Here is a 12,699-nt window from a genome sequence, read left to right on the forward strand (position 1 = left end):
TCTCTCTCTCTCTCTCTCTCTCTCTCTCTCTCAAATATTCTTCATGCTGTGTATCAACTGTTACCAGAGGACAGTCATAAGAAAGGTTTTGTTATCTCTCTCTCTCTCTCTCTCTCTCTCTCTCTCTCTCTCTCTCTCTCTCTCTCTCTCTCTCTCTCTCAAATATTCTTCAGTGCTACTTTTTTAACAATGTTACTAGATGGCAGTCAAACGTAAGATTTTCCTCTCTCTCTCTCTCTCTCTCTCTCTCTCTCTCTCTCTCTCTCTCTCTCTCTCTCTCTCTCTCCACACACACACACACACAAACACCTGCCACACAGCACACCATTAAATAAGATAGATGACACACCTCGGCCTGGAAAATGTCACTCCCTGCCTCCATCAACATTATTAATAATCTTTGGCAAAACCTCACGGCCATTCTCTTTGAAGCCTGATTGTTTATCATGTCACCTTTGGCTGTTTATCAAATTATTTTCAAAGGTAACTTTATCAACGATTGTGACACTGTTCTCTTTCTTATCAGGATATCGAATTGTTTATTTATGGTACCGAACAGGACAAAAGAGTAAAAAATGCGGTCGAGTTTTCTGTACAACGTATAATGCTTTATGAGCAGCGGTCCGTGAAAGTTTCAGTCCCAGCCCGGTGGTAGCCTGTCCTATAGCGTTTCCAGACGCACGATCATGGCTAACTTTAACCATAAATAGAATAAAAACTACTGAGGCTAGAGGGCTGCAATTTGGTGTGTTTGATGATTGGAGGGTGGATGATCATCATAACAATTTGCAGCCATCTAAGTTTTAAAACAATAAGTTTTAATATTCTGCGTAAATATTATGAATATGTAATGTAAACGTAGAAAAACTGATCAGCATACCAATTTACAACCATCTAATCTGTAAAACAGTGAATTTTAATATTCCATGTAAATATTGTAAATTTGTAATGTAAATGAAGAAAAATTGATTGACAGTCTATGTGAATGAGGGTTAATTTGTAGAGACACATTTACGTAATCTTATATTGAGATTAAATTATTTTCACAAATTGTTTCTCTACACTACGACATTGTCTTTACAAATGTGTAATGCCATTGAAGAAGAGTTAATTGACTGTCTAAAGTGAAGGTAGGTTAATTTTGTAGAAGCTGTCGAAATTTGTCGTGGTGACGTTCTCTCTCTCTCTCTCTCTCTCTCTCTCTCTCTCTCTCTCTCTCTCTCTCTCTCTCTCTCTCTCTCTCTCTAAAGTTTGCCTTCACATCTTTTCATATTGTTTTAGGGACTGCCACGGTTAATGTAATCTCTCTCTCTCTCTCTCTCTCTCTCTCTCTCTCTCTCTCTCTCTCTCTCTCTCAAAAGTTTTCTTCAGTGGTATTTTTTCAGTAATGTTAACAGAGGACAGTCATACGAAAGATTTTGTTTCATCTCTCTCTCTCTCTCTCTCTCTCTCTCTCTCTCTCTCTCCCCCAAATATTCTTTAGTGCTACTTTTTCAACAATGTTACAAAATGGCAGTCATACGAAAGATTTTGCTCTCTCTCTCTCTCTCTCTCTCTCTCTCTCTCTCTCTCTCTCTGGAAGGAGTTTTAGTGCCTTAACGTGTTGACACGGGGCGACATGTTTTGCACCCTAACTTGATAAAAGCCCCTGACGTATCAGTGGAGTGACATCCTTACCGAAGATCCCTCGCATCAGTTTGCGTTAAAGGAGGAAGAAGGATACCCCCTAATGGAGGTTTGGCTCACCCCGAAAATCTTGAAAGGGAACGTCATCGATTTCGCCGTATTCAGCTGGAAGACGACTGAATTGACTCCCAAAATTCGTCTCCGCCATTGAAATAGGACCTCTTTTCTTCAGTGCGCCTCACGCAGTGCACTGTAGGCATTTACTTAAGGGTTCTTCCCAGAGTCCCTTCGACCCATAGTTGCAACCCCTTTCATTATTTTTACTGTACCTCTGTTCGTGTTCTTTCTTCCATTTAACTTTCCACCATCTCCTGACAGATGTCATATCGTGCAGCTGCGAGGTTTTCCTCCTGTTACACCTGTCCGACCTTTTTATTTTTAGTTTCCCTTTCAGCGCTGAATGACCTCATAGGTCCCGTTGTTTGGCTCCTCATCGTTAGTGCCATTCCTTTTTTTTTTTCAAATTAAGGACCATCTCCATTATAGAACCTTAAAATGCTCCCTATTATTTGTCTCCTTAATAGGGATCTTATAGGAAATGGAAGTCGTGTTCAGTATTTTTTATCTATAAGTAATGCCATATAGGAATGCAAATCCCTTTTTTTATGATGTAAGTAGTGCAATAGAAGCTGAAGTACTTTTTCCCCTTGGTTTCTGTAATTCTCTATAGGAGAAGTTGGTTCACCAACCAGTTTTGAAGGAAAGAATTTAAATCTTTTACAAGAAACTATTCTTTTTTATGATTTAAGTATTGGAATAGAAGCTGAAATACTTTTTTCCCGTTGGTTTTCATAATTCTCTATAGGAGAAGTTGGTTCAACGATCAGTTTTGAAAGAAAAAGTTTAAATCTTTTACAAGAAACTATTCTTTTGTATGATATAAGTATTGTAATGGAAGCTGAAATACTGTTTTTTTCCCTTTGGTTTTCTTAATTCTCTATAGGAGAAGTTGGTTCAACGATGAGTTTTTAAAGAAAGAATTTAAATCTTTTACAAGACATTATTCTTTTTTTATGATTTAAGTGATGTGACAGAAACTGAAATACTTTTTTTCCTTGGTTTTCATAATTCTCTATAGAAGTTGGTTCAACAACCAGTTTTGAAGGAAACAATTTAAGACTTTTACAATACATTATTCTTGTAATAATCTTGCAGACGAGTGAGGCATTCTTCCAAGTGTTTTGGCGCGTTGATTGATCGTCTTGTTTGGAATGCAAATTCAGGATACCATTATTGAAGGATTCTGCTTTCGGTGATCCCATAAATAGCGAAAGTGGTTCACAAACACTAGAGGATTCAAATGCAGACTCTTGCAAACAAACGTAGAATGGAAAATCGATTTTAATGATTCTCTAAGGGACAGTTTGTAAATGCAGATTCAGTTCGTGTTATTCCTTTTATTTCTGGTCTAGGTTTAAGTGAATATGTTAGTTTATATAGTTATAAGTAGATATATTAGTTTACCTAGTTGCAAGTAAATAGGTTAATTTACATAGTTTTAGGTAAGTATAGTTTATTTACAATTAAATATATTAGTTTACCTAGGTATAGGTAAACATAGTTTATCTAGGTATAAATAAATATATTACTTTATCTAATTAAGGGTTAATATGTTTATTTACCTAGTTATAAGTAAATACAGTTTATCTACTTATTAGCAAATATATATGAGTTTACCGTAGGTTGAGATTGGTGCAGTAATTGAAAAGGTAAATTTTTCTAAAAAATATTATTGCCTAATATTTTCGACACTAATATTTCTCTCTCTCTCTCTCTCTCTCTCTCTCTCTCTCTCTCTCTCTCTCTCTCTCTCTCTCACATACACAGCAAATACAAAGGGCCTTTCTTGTGATCTGAACACCATTCAACATGTCCCATAGAGTGCCTTATGCTGTCAACAGCAGCCGTATTCAAATCTTATGTCAATGGAAGGAGAGAAGGAGAGAGAGAGAGAGAGAGAGAGAGAGAGAGAGAGAGAGAGAGAGAGAGAGAGGGGGATGATATGCTAAGAATATAGAAGAAAGTTTGTATTTTTTTTTCTTCGCATTTTTTATTCGCCGTTTTAGGCTTATGTCAATATTGTTTTTGAAGGCAAGATTTTCAGAATCGTTGTAAGGTATCTCTCTCTCTCTCTCTCTCTCTCTCTCTCTCTCTCTCTCTCTCTCTCTCTCTCTCTCTCTCTCTCTCTCATATTTCTCCATTTATTGCTATCCTTTCTTTTCCTCATATTTGTACAGGGTTGTATAAGCCACGAAACCTCCAAATTGCAAATCCACTATTTTTTACCCTGAGTTTTTTTTTTTTTTACCATGAGTTATTACTTGATTATTTTATTTTTTATAATTTTTTTTTTTACTTTGAAACATTTAGTATCCACAAATACAATTCTTTTCGACTTGATACCATTTTATATATGATGTTTAGAGCTGTCTCCGGGAAGATGATGTAATCTTAAAGATAACGCTCGCTCATTTTATTATAAAGAAAATTAGGAAAAGAGTAATTATTAATTTGATTTATTTTTTCCTTGTAGGAGGAGCATGTCCATCTTTGAACGTGCTTCAGTACAGATTTTCCGTAACCTTCTTTTTAAAACAGATCAATGCTTCATCCTTTTGTCCTGGAAAATATTTGAATATTATTAAATCATTGGGAAGTTTCGAATTTAACACACTAAGTCATTTTCGACTTAAAAGAGGGAAGGTCAACACCAAAGCATAAAATTTTATACTAATAAAATACAAATCGAAGAAAGGTCACACTCGAGAATATAATTTTTATAAACTACGTTACTATAAAAAAAATACATTGCTCAGAAAAGGAAACATATTGACTTAAAACTAATAAAATTCAGTGGATTTGGTGTTTTGCCTCGAAAAGGTCTAAAATGACTTATTGTGTTGAAGCCGAAACGTCCAATGGAATAAAAATGTTGACTATAGCGTTTATTTGGCTGTTCCTGATGATGAACAGATTCCCTAGGAATCAATCTCTAGCAACATTATTATTAAATAGTGATACTTCTTTACAGAAAACAAGATTATATATTTGTGGGAACAGACTGTTCCTTTATGTCAATAATATATGCAAAAGACGAAACTACATTTGATGATTATGAAACATTTAGATTATTTGTTTTATTAATAATTGTAACAGTCATTGAACCCTTATATGGTAACAAATCTACAATAGGCCTACTTCCAGCTAATAGGCATCGGGATTATTATTATTATTATTATTATTATTATTATTATTATTATTATTATTATTATTATTATTATTATTATTATTTCAGTAAATGAAACCTATTCACATGGAACAAGGACACCAAAGGGGCCATTGACTTGAAATTCTTTAAGCTTCCAAAGAATGTTGGTTTCAACCTCCCACCGCAGCAGACGCCCCCAACACTGCGGCAGTAACTGATCATGATACAGAACCAGTGATTCTTCATCGCCCTGGGGGAGACGCGAACCCGCGACATCTGAGCGGCATGCCACGACAGTAAAATCAAAAGCCCCTGTGGGAACCTGAATCCATTTCATTAAACTCTTTAGAAACTTTTATTGTTGAAATGATAAGGCGTTCCGCTTCCTGGTCTGTAGTTGTGGAGAGAACAGAGATTGTTTATCATAAACATAACTGTTGATTTTAGTTCTCTGTCCCACAAATACAGTTGTGTCTAAAGTTACAACAGGATTTGCGTTGTTATTAAAGTCAGCATGTTGTGATTATAACCTTTAGTCTGACTTACAACAGGTTTTTTGTTATTTTCCTGCTCAAAGGTTGTGATTATAACAGGTAGTCTGACTTAACAACAGGTTTTTTTTATTTTCCTGTTTAGCATGTTGTGATTATAACATGTAGTCTGACTTAACAACAGATTTTTTTTATTTTCTTTTCAGCTGTTGTGATTATAACATGTAGTTTGACTTAACAACGGGTTTTGTGTTATTTCCCTATTCGGAAGGTTATGATCATAACCTGTAGTCTGACTTAACAACAGGTTTTGCGTTATTTTCCTAAATTATTTTCCTATTTAGGAGGTTGTGATTATAACATGTAATCCGACTTAACAACAGGTTTTGTGTGGTTTTCCTCTTCAGCAGGTTGTATTCATAACCTGTAATGTGACTTAAAAAAAGGTTTTGCGTTATTTTCCTATTCAGCAGGTTTTGATCACAACAGGTAGTCTAACTTAACAACAGGTTTTGCGTTGTTATCCTATCCAGCAGGTTGTGATCATAACCTGTGCAGGTCTTCTGAGAGCAAACGCAACTCTCACATACTTTTTCCTTCCACAATACTACTTTTTCAACAGATTTTGGGACAGTTTCCCCCAAAAAGGAGATTTCGGACATAAGTAACTTACATTTATCGTTACGAAATCCGCTCTCTGTAATACCATTGATAATTGGGACGTATTTATCTTTGTTATAAACCCTCTCTTTTTTTTTTTTTTTTTTTTTTTGCCATTGGTAATCATTTTGGAATCCTATTCTCGTCTTGGCATCGAGGTTTTACTTAAGCCGATCTTGAAATGAAAGATTGATGATCTTATATATATTTTTTTATTGTGTTGTGTTTCCGTATTATTAAGTGCTTTTGATGTTTCTTCAAATATTCTGTGAAAGAATAACTATTGTCTGAATGCGATTACTGGTTCAAAGGAGGATTTTAAACTTGAGCTTATCAAGGGAATTTTGATCACTGAGAATATTTGAAAAAGAAGTGATCCTGAGACCAGTTTTTTTGGAGTGTAGTCTCTCTCTCTCTCTCTCTCTCTCTCTCTCTCTCTCTCTCTCTCTCTCTCTCTCTCTCTCTCTCTCAGCTGGTATTCTGTCATTAGATTAGTTAAAGACCACGTGAGTATATCAGCATGTGGAAATTAACCAAATGCAGAAGTCAAAGAAATGAGAGAGAGAGAGAGAGAGAGAGAGAGAGAGAGAGAGAGAGAGAGAGAGAGAGAGAAGAATCTAACTGCAATGCCAACAAACCGGTTGAAGGACGAGTTGAGAATGAACATAAATTATTATTCACCAATTCTTGAATGGAATAAAACATCAACGGGAATTCTAATCAGATTCAGAATACGGGAAGGTCACATAATTCTGGGGCTAAATAAAGGCATTCCCCCTCCCCCTTCCCAACCTCTCTCTCTCTCTCTCTCTCTCTCTCTCTCTCTCTCTCTCTCTCTCTCTCTCTCTCTCTCTCTCTCTCTCTCTCTCTCTCATAATGAATCCCGGGATCCTGTCCACGACACTGACGAAATTGAGGGAAGGGAAAAAATAAGGTTCACTTGAGAGAGAGAGAGAGAGAGAGAGAGAGAGAGAGAGAGAGAGAGAGAGAGTAGGAAATTGTCAAATGGCCTCTCATATCCACGTGATGAGGCGAAATGGAACCAGAGAGTTCTTTGATAGGGTTCGACATCAAACCCAGGACGCTTTTTGGGGAGGCCAATTGGCTCTCCGGGGATTCAGAATTGCAGACTTGTGAAATGGGGGATGGCCTTGAGTGGCTCTGTTATATTATTATTATTATTATTATTATTATTATTATTATTATTATTATTATTATTATTATCATCAGATTAGTGTTGTACAGATCTTTTTTTTTATTACTCGGATTAATGCGTCCTCGCGTGGCTCTTATTTTTAATTTTGTTTTCTTTTTTTTGGATCAGCAGATTATTGTTGTTCAGATTTTATTATTATTATCATCAGGTTAATGTTGTACAGATCTTATTTTTTTTTATTACTCTCACATTAATGCGTCCTCGTGTGGCTCTTATTTTTAATTTTGTTTTTTTTTTCGATCAGCAGATTATTATTGTTCAGATTTTTTATTTTTTTTATTACTCTCAGATTAATGTTTTTAATGTTTTTTTTATTCTCAGGTTAATGTTGTTCAGATTTTATTTTCATTTCTTCAGATTACAGTTATTCAAATCTAATTTTTTAATGCTCCCAGATTTATGTTGTTCAGATCTTTTTTTTTCTTTTACTCTCTGATTAATGTTTTTCTGATCTTTCTTTTTATTACTCAGATTAATGTTGTTCAGATCTTTTTTATGACTCAGATTAATGTTGTTCAGATTTTATTTTTTATATTCACGTTAATGTTGTTCCGATCTTATTTTTTATTACTCAGATTAATATTTTTCAGATCTTGCTTTTATATTACTCTCAGACTACAGTTGTACAGATCTTTTTTTTCAGATTAATGTTGTCCAGGTCTTATTTTTCATTACTCTTAGATTAATGTTGTTCAGATCGTATTTTTTATTAATCCTAGATTAATGACGTTCAGATCTTATTTTAATTTTCTGTAAAGGAAAACTATTGTGCCGTCTTTTTCTGTCCGCCCGCACTTTTTCTGTCCGTCCTCAGATCTTAAAATCTACTGAGGCTAGAGGGCTGCAAATTGGTATGTTGATCATCCACCTTCCAGTCATCTAACATACCAAATTGCAGCCCTCTAGCCTCAGTAGTTTTTATTTTATTTAAGGTTAAAGTTAGCCATAATCGTGCTTCCGGTAACGACATAGGCCAGGCCACCACCGGGCCGTGGTTAAAGTTTCATGGGTCGCGGCTCATACAGCATGATACCGAGACCACCGAAAAATAGATCTATTTTCGGTGGCCTTGTACAGAAAACTCGACTGCGCCGAAGAAACTTAGCCGCCTTGTTTACCCGTTTTTATCATCAGATTAAAGTTGATCAGATTTTCAAAGTTTAGAAAATTATCATTTGCGATGACAGATGATCATCAGGAATATGGTTTTAGACATTATTGCATTTAGGATACGTTTCATTCTGATAATTACCTTGTTTGAAGCGAAGGAAACTAAATTGTGAAGTTTGCTACATTTCAAACAAATATTTTTGACGATGTGTGATCTTGTCACGTGACTGGAAGGATTGACAAGCTGCCGGAGTCAAGTAATAGTTTTACTTATTTAAAATTTAGCCTTTTTTTTTTTTTTTTTACTTTATCGTTGTGCAAACGTTCTCTTGACCAAATGGTTGGGTCTTTGATTTAAGAAACGTGCATGCCCTCTCTCTCTCTCTCTCTCTCTCTCTCTCTCTCTCTCTCTCTCTCTCTCTCTCTCTCTCAGGACATTTTCTTTGTCGTTCTATTTTCAGATTAAATATTACATGGATATATCAGCATGTCAATACATCCTTTAATGCAGAGGTCAAGAGAGTGTATTTTAAGAGAAAGAGAGAGAGAGAGAGAGAGAGAGGGAGGAAGGTGAAAGCAGTACGGAAAGAAAGAAGCCTTTTCCTCTGGGCTCTGAATCATTATTATTAATGAATGAAAAGGCAAGACACTTTGCTGGGAAGACCTGCAATATTCCTCCTCATTTCCTGACTCGTTTTCCAAAGGCTTCGTTTTGAGTGACTGATTGATTTGGGCCTTTTGGTTTCAGCAAATTTCGCGTCGATGTATAGACTTTCAAATTACTCCTTTCCTAATTGGAATTCGAAACGAGGTCCTTAATGTTGTCAGTGATTTCTCTTACGTTTTTGTAATTACTGATCTCTTCTTTCTGTATTTCCTGTTGCCTTTCTGTTAATTCTTTCAAATGAACACCATAATATTCTTTGTAAGCTTGAATTTCAAGTCAGTGGCCCCTTTGGTGAGCTTGTTCTATATGAATAGGGTTCATCTTCTGAATAATAATAATAATAATAATAATTTATTGTTTTTTCTAATATTTGATCTCATCTTTCTGTAATCCCTGTTACCTTCTGTTACTTCTTTCAAATGAACACCGTATTCTTTGGAAGCTTGACTGTCAAATCAATGCCCCCTGTGGTGGGCTTGCTCCATATGAGTTGGGGTTCATCTTCTGAATAATAATAATAATAATAGTAATAATGATAATAAATGTATAATTGTTAGTATCCATGACTAAATTGACAATGTCCTATGAGGATTTCCAACCGATTATTCCAAGTCTTTAAATTAAATAAGACACTGGTGTAAAAATATTTCTACAAAACTGAAATCAGCTCTCGTGATGCGTGTATTCTCTCTCTCTCTCTCTCTCTCTCTCTCTCTCTCTCTCTCTCTCTCTCTCTCTCTCTCTCTCTCTCTGTCGGTAGGCAATTACCTGTCTGACTTTTTCCTTGCATACAAATATCCTTAATTTTCATACTCCGTTGTCACTGCCATTACTGAAGGCGACATTCGTGAGAGACGGCCTGAATCAAAACGATGTCTTCATTATCCTTAGTCATTTGCATGTAAATTATGGTTCTCTTTGCATATTATATATATATATATATATATATATATATATATATATATATATATATATATATATATATATATATATATATATATATATATATATATATATATATATATATATATATATATATATATATATATATATAATTCGTATTTTGTCTGATGGAATGAGACGAAATCGAATAAATGAATTTGGCAAATTCTCTGAGAAGGAGGTACGTTTAATTTTCCTTTTTTTTTTTAGCAAAGTTGAGCGAACTTTAATAGAATAATTTGAATGTCCTGATGAGGAATCTCAGAGCATTGGCCTGTTCAGTTGTGTACGAGAAGAGGAGTCAAGTTAAATTGATTAGTTTTTCGAATTAAAAGGAAGTTTTAAACTCATTATTCACGATTATGAAGTTTTCATTGGAATGAAGGAAAAGAGACCTCTTTGAAGTAATTCTAATGTATTTTTTTTTATTAAGTTTGCGATATCATTCTGGTGTAGTAGGTTGATAATACTGAACTGCAATTGCAAACATGTTGACATCAGTTGCGTATTGACAGGCTAAGATATCCGGGTGAAAAATTCATGTTTTTCATCTTGAATCGTTTCGCAATCAATTCCGTTCAAATTCGACGTCAGCTTCTGTGATGACTTGTTTGCCAGTTATTTACTAGGTGTGATTATTGATTTAACATGACAGCTGCTGGGTGAAGGCGTGGCGACTTATGCTTTCAACAGTTTTCTGCGCTGATTATATTGGACTCTGCTACAGTTACGAAGAAATTCAACATTGGCTTGAATAAAAGGACAGGTCCTTGGAAGCCGACTTCGACGTTAGGTTAGCTTAGAAAGTACTAGATTCCTAGCCCATATTGGCAACTCTAAACTTCAACTTTGGCTTGAATAAAAGGAAATAGGTCATCCAATGACCCGTCTTATTTTAGGTTAGAGGTCCTTGGGAGCTGACCTCGACAACGCTGAATTTTATCATTTTTATGGTTCTTCCAGCCACTGGCCACAACTGCTTTGTTTTTGCAAACCTGTTGGACATAGTCTGTGAGGTGACAGCCTCCCTTGAAAACTTAATAATAACAGGCTTAAGGACAATGAACTAGACTGCTTTTGAACTTAGTTAAAGGTAACTGGGGCTTAGGTTTACAGATACAGAGACGTTAAGTTACTAGACTACTTTTTAATAATTTTTCAAAAGAAGTCTGAGAATGAGAATGGAGGGTGTTATGCGAGGACGCGTGCTTGTTCCATGCACAAGCAATGAACAGGCGTTATAGAAGTTATACCCAATTGTGGTTAGGTGTAACATGAATAAAAACTTGTCAGGAATATGTGGAAGAAAAATCAAAAGAAATGGGTCCATTAAGGAAACAAATTATGCGTTGATTAACTCTGCTTATAAGATAAAACTGCACCTGTTATTTACAAGATGAACCCTGCAGATGGCAGCACTGCAGAGGGGTTGTTCTTGATAGAGAAGCCAGGTTAATTAGGTCGTCATTTAGGTTAAGTAAAATCTGGCCGGGATTTTGAACGAATATGGAGATCTGGAAAATTAAAGAACTGAGGATTATAATCTCTCTCTCTCTCTCTCTCTCTCTCTCTCTCTCTCTCTCTCTCTCTCTCTCTCTCAACTCTCCGCACACACTTAGAGAGGCTAGTTTCACTGGAAAAGTGTGAAGGTATGTATATTTTTATATATATTTTAATATGTGATATTTCCATCGTATACTTTATGACCATATTTTATTAAAATCCTTATTGGGGACTTTGGCTTATAAAATAATTTTAGTTGTAAATTGCAAGGGATATTAAGGATAGATATCTTTCTAACCCTGTTATATAGAAAGTTATAACGGCGAAGGCCTCAGGAAAAGAAAGTACAGAAGAAAGTAAGAATATACTTAAGAATAATTTTAGTTGTAAATTGCCAATGATATTAAGAATAGATTTGTTTCTAACCCTGTTATATAGAAAGTCATAAGGACGAGGTCCTCAGGAAAAGAAAGTATAAAGAAAGTACAGAAGAAAGTAAGAATAGTGTTATACTTTAATCATTTTAGTTGTAAATTGCCAGTGATATCAAGAATAGATATCTTTCTAACCATGTTATATAGAAAGTCACAACGACGAAAGCCTCAGGAAAAGAAAGCATAAAGAAAGTACTGAAGAAAGTAATAATAGCGTTATACTTCATTGTTCTTAAATGCCATTGGTATTAAGAATAGAATTCTTTTAACCACTAATATAGAGAAAGTCACAACGACGAAGCCTTCAGGAAAAGAAAGTATAAAGAAAGTACAGGAGAAAGCTAGACGAGGAACGCGGGAGGCGGCGGAGTTTGCCCTGTGTCCCATTTGTCTTTATAATAAAAGGGGTCAATCTCTCTCTCTCTCTCTCTCTCTCTCTCTCTCTCTCTCTCTCTCTCTCTCTCTCTCTCTCTCTCTCTCTCTCTCTCTCTCCGGAACGATAAAGCGAAATGGTCGACATTTCTCTTGCTTAACCGCAAACTGGAGATTTACAACAGTTCGGGACAAGAGCCACTAACTTCCGGAAAAGCTCCTGAATATAATGCTGTTTTAGATAAGGTTTTTTTTTTTATCTTCATTCTATACTGTGGTTGGATAGTGGAATGGTTTAATGGTAGTGTTTTGTGAATGTATGTATGTGTGTGTAGTATATATATATATATATATATATATATATATATATATATATATATATATATATATATATATATATATATAATAAC

Source organism: Macrobrachium rosenbergii, chromosome 55 (assembly GCF_040412425.1).
Source record: "Macrobrachium rosenbergii isolate ZJJX-2024 chromosome 55, ASM4041242v1, whole genome shotgun sequence".
Classification (NCBI taxonomy): domain Eukaryota; kingdom Metazoa; phylum Arthropoda; class Malacostraca; order Decapoda; family Palaemonidae; genus Macrobrachium; species Macrobrachium rosenbergii.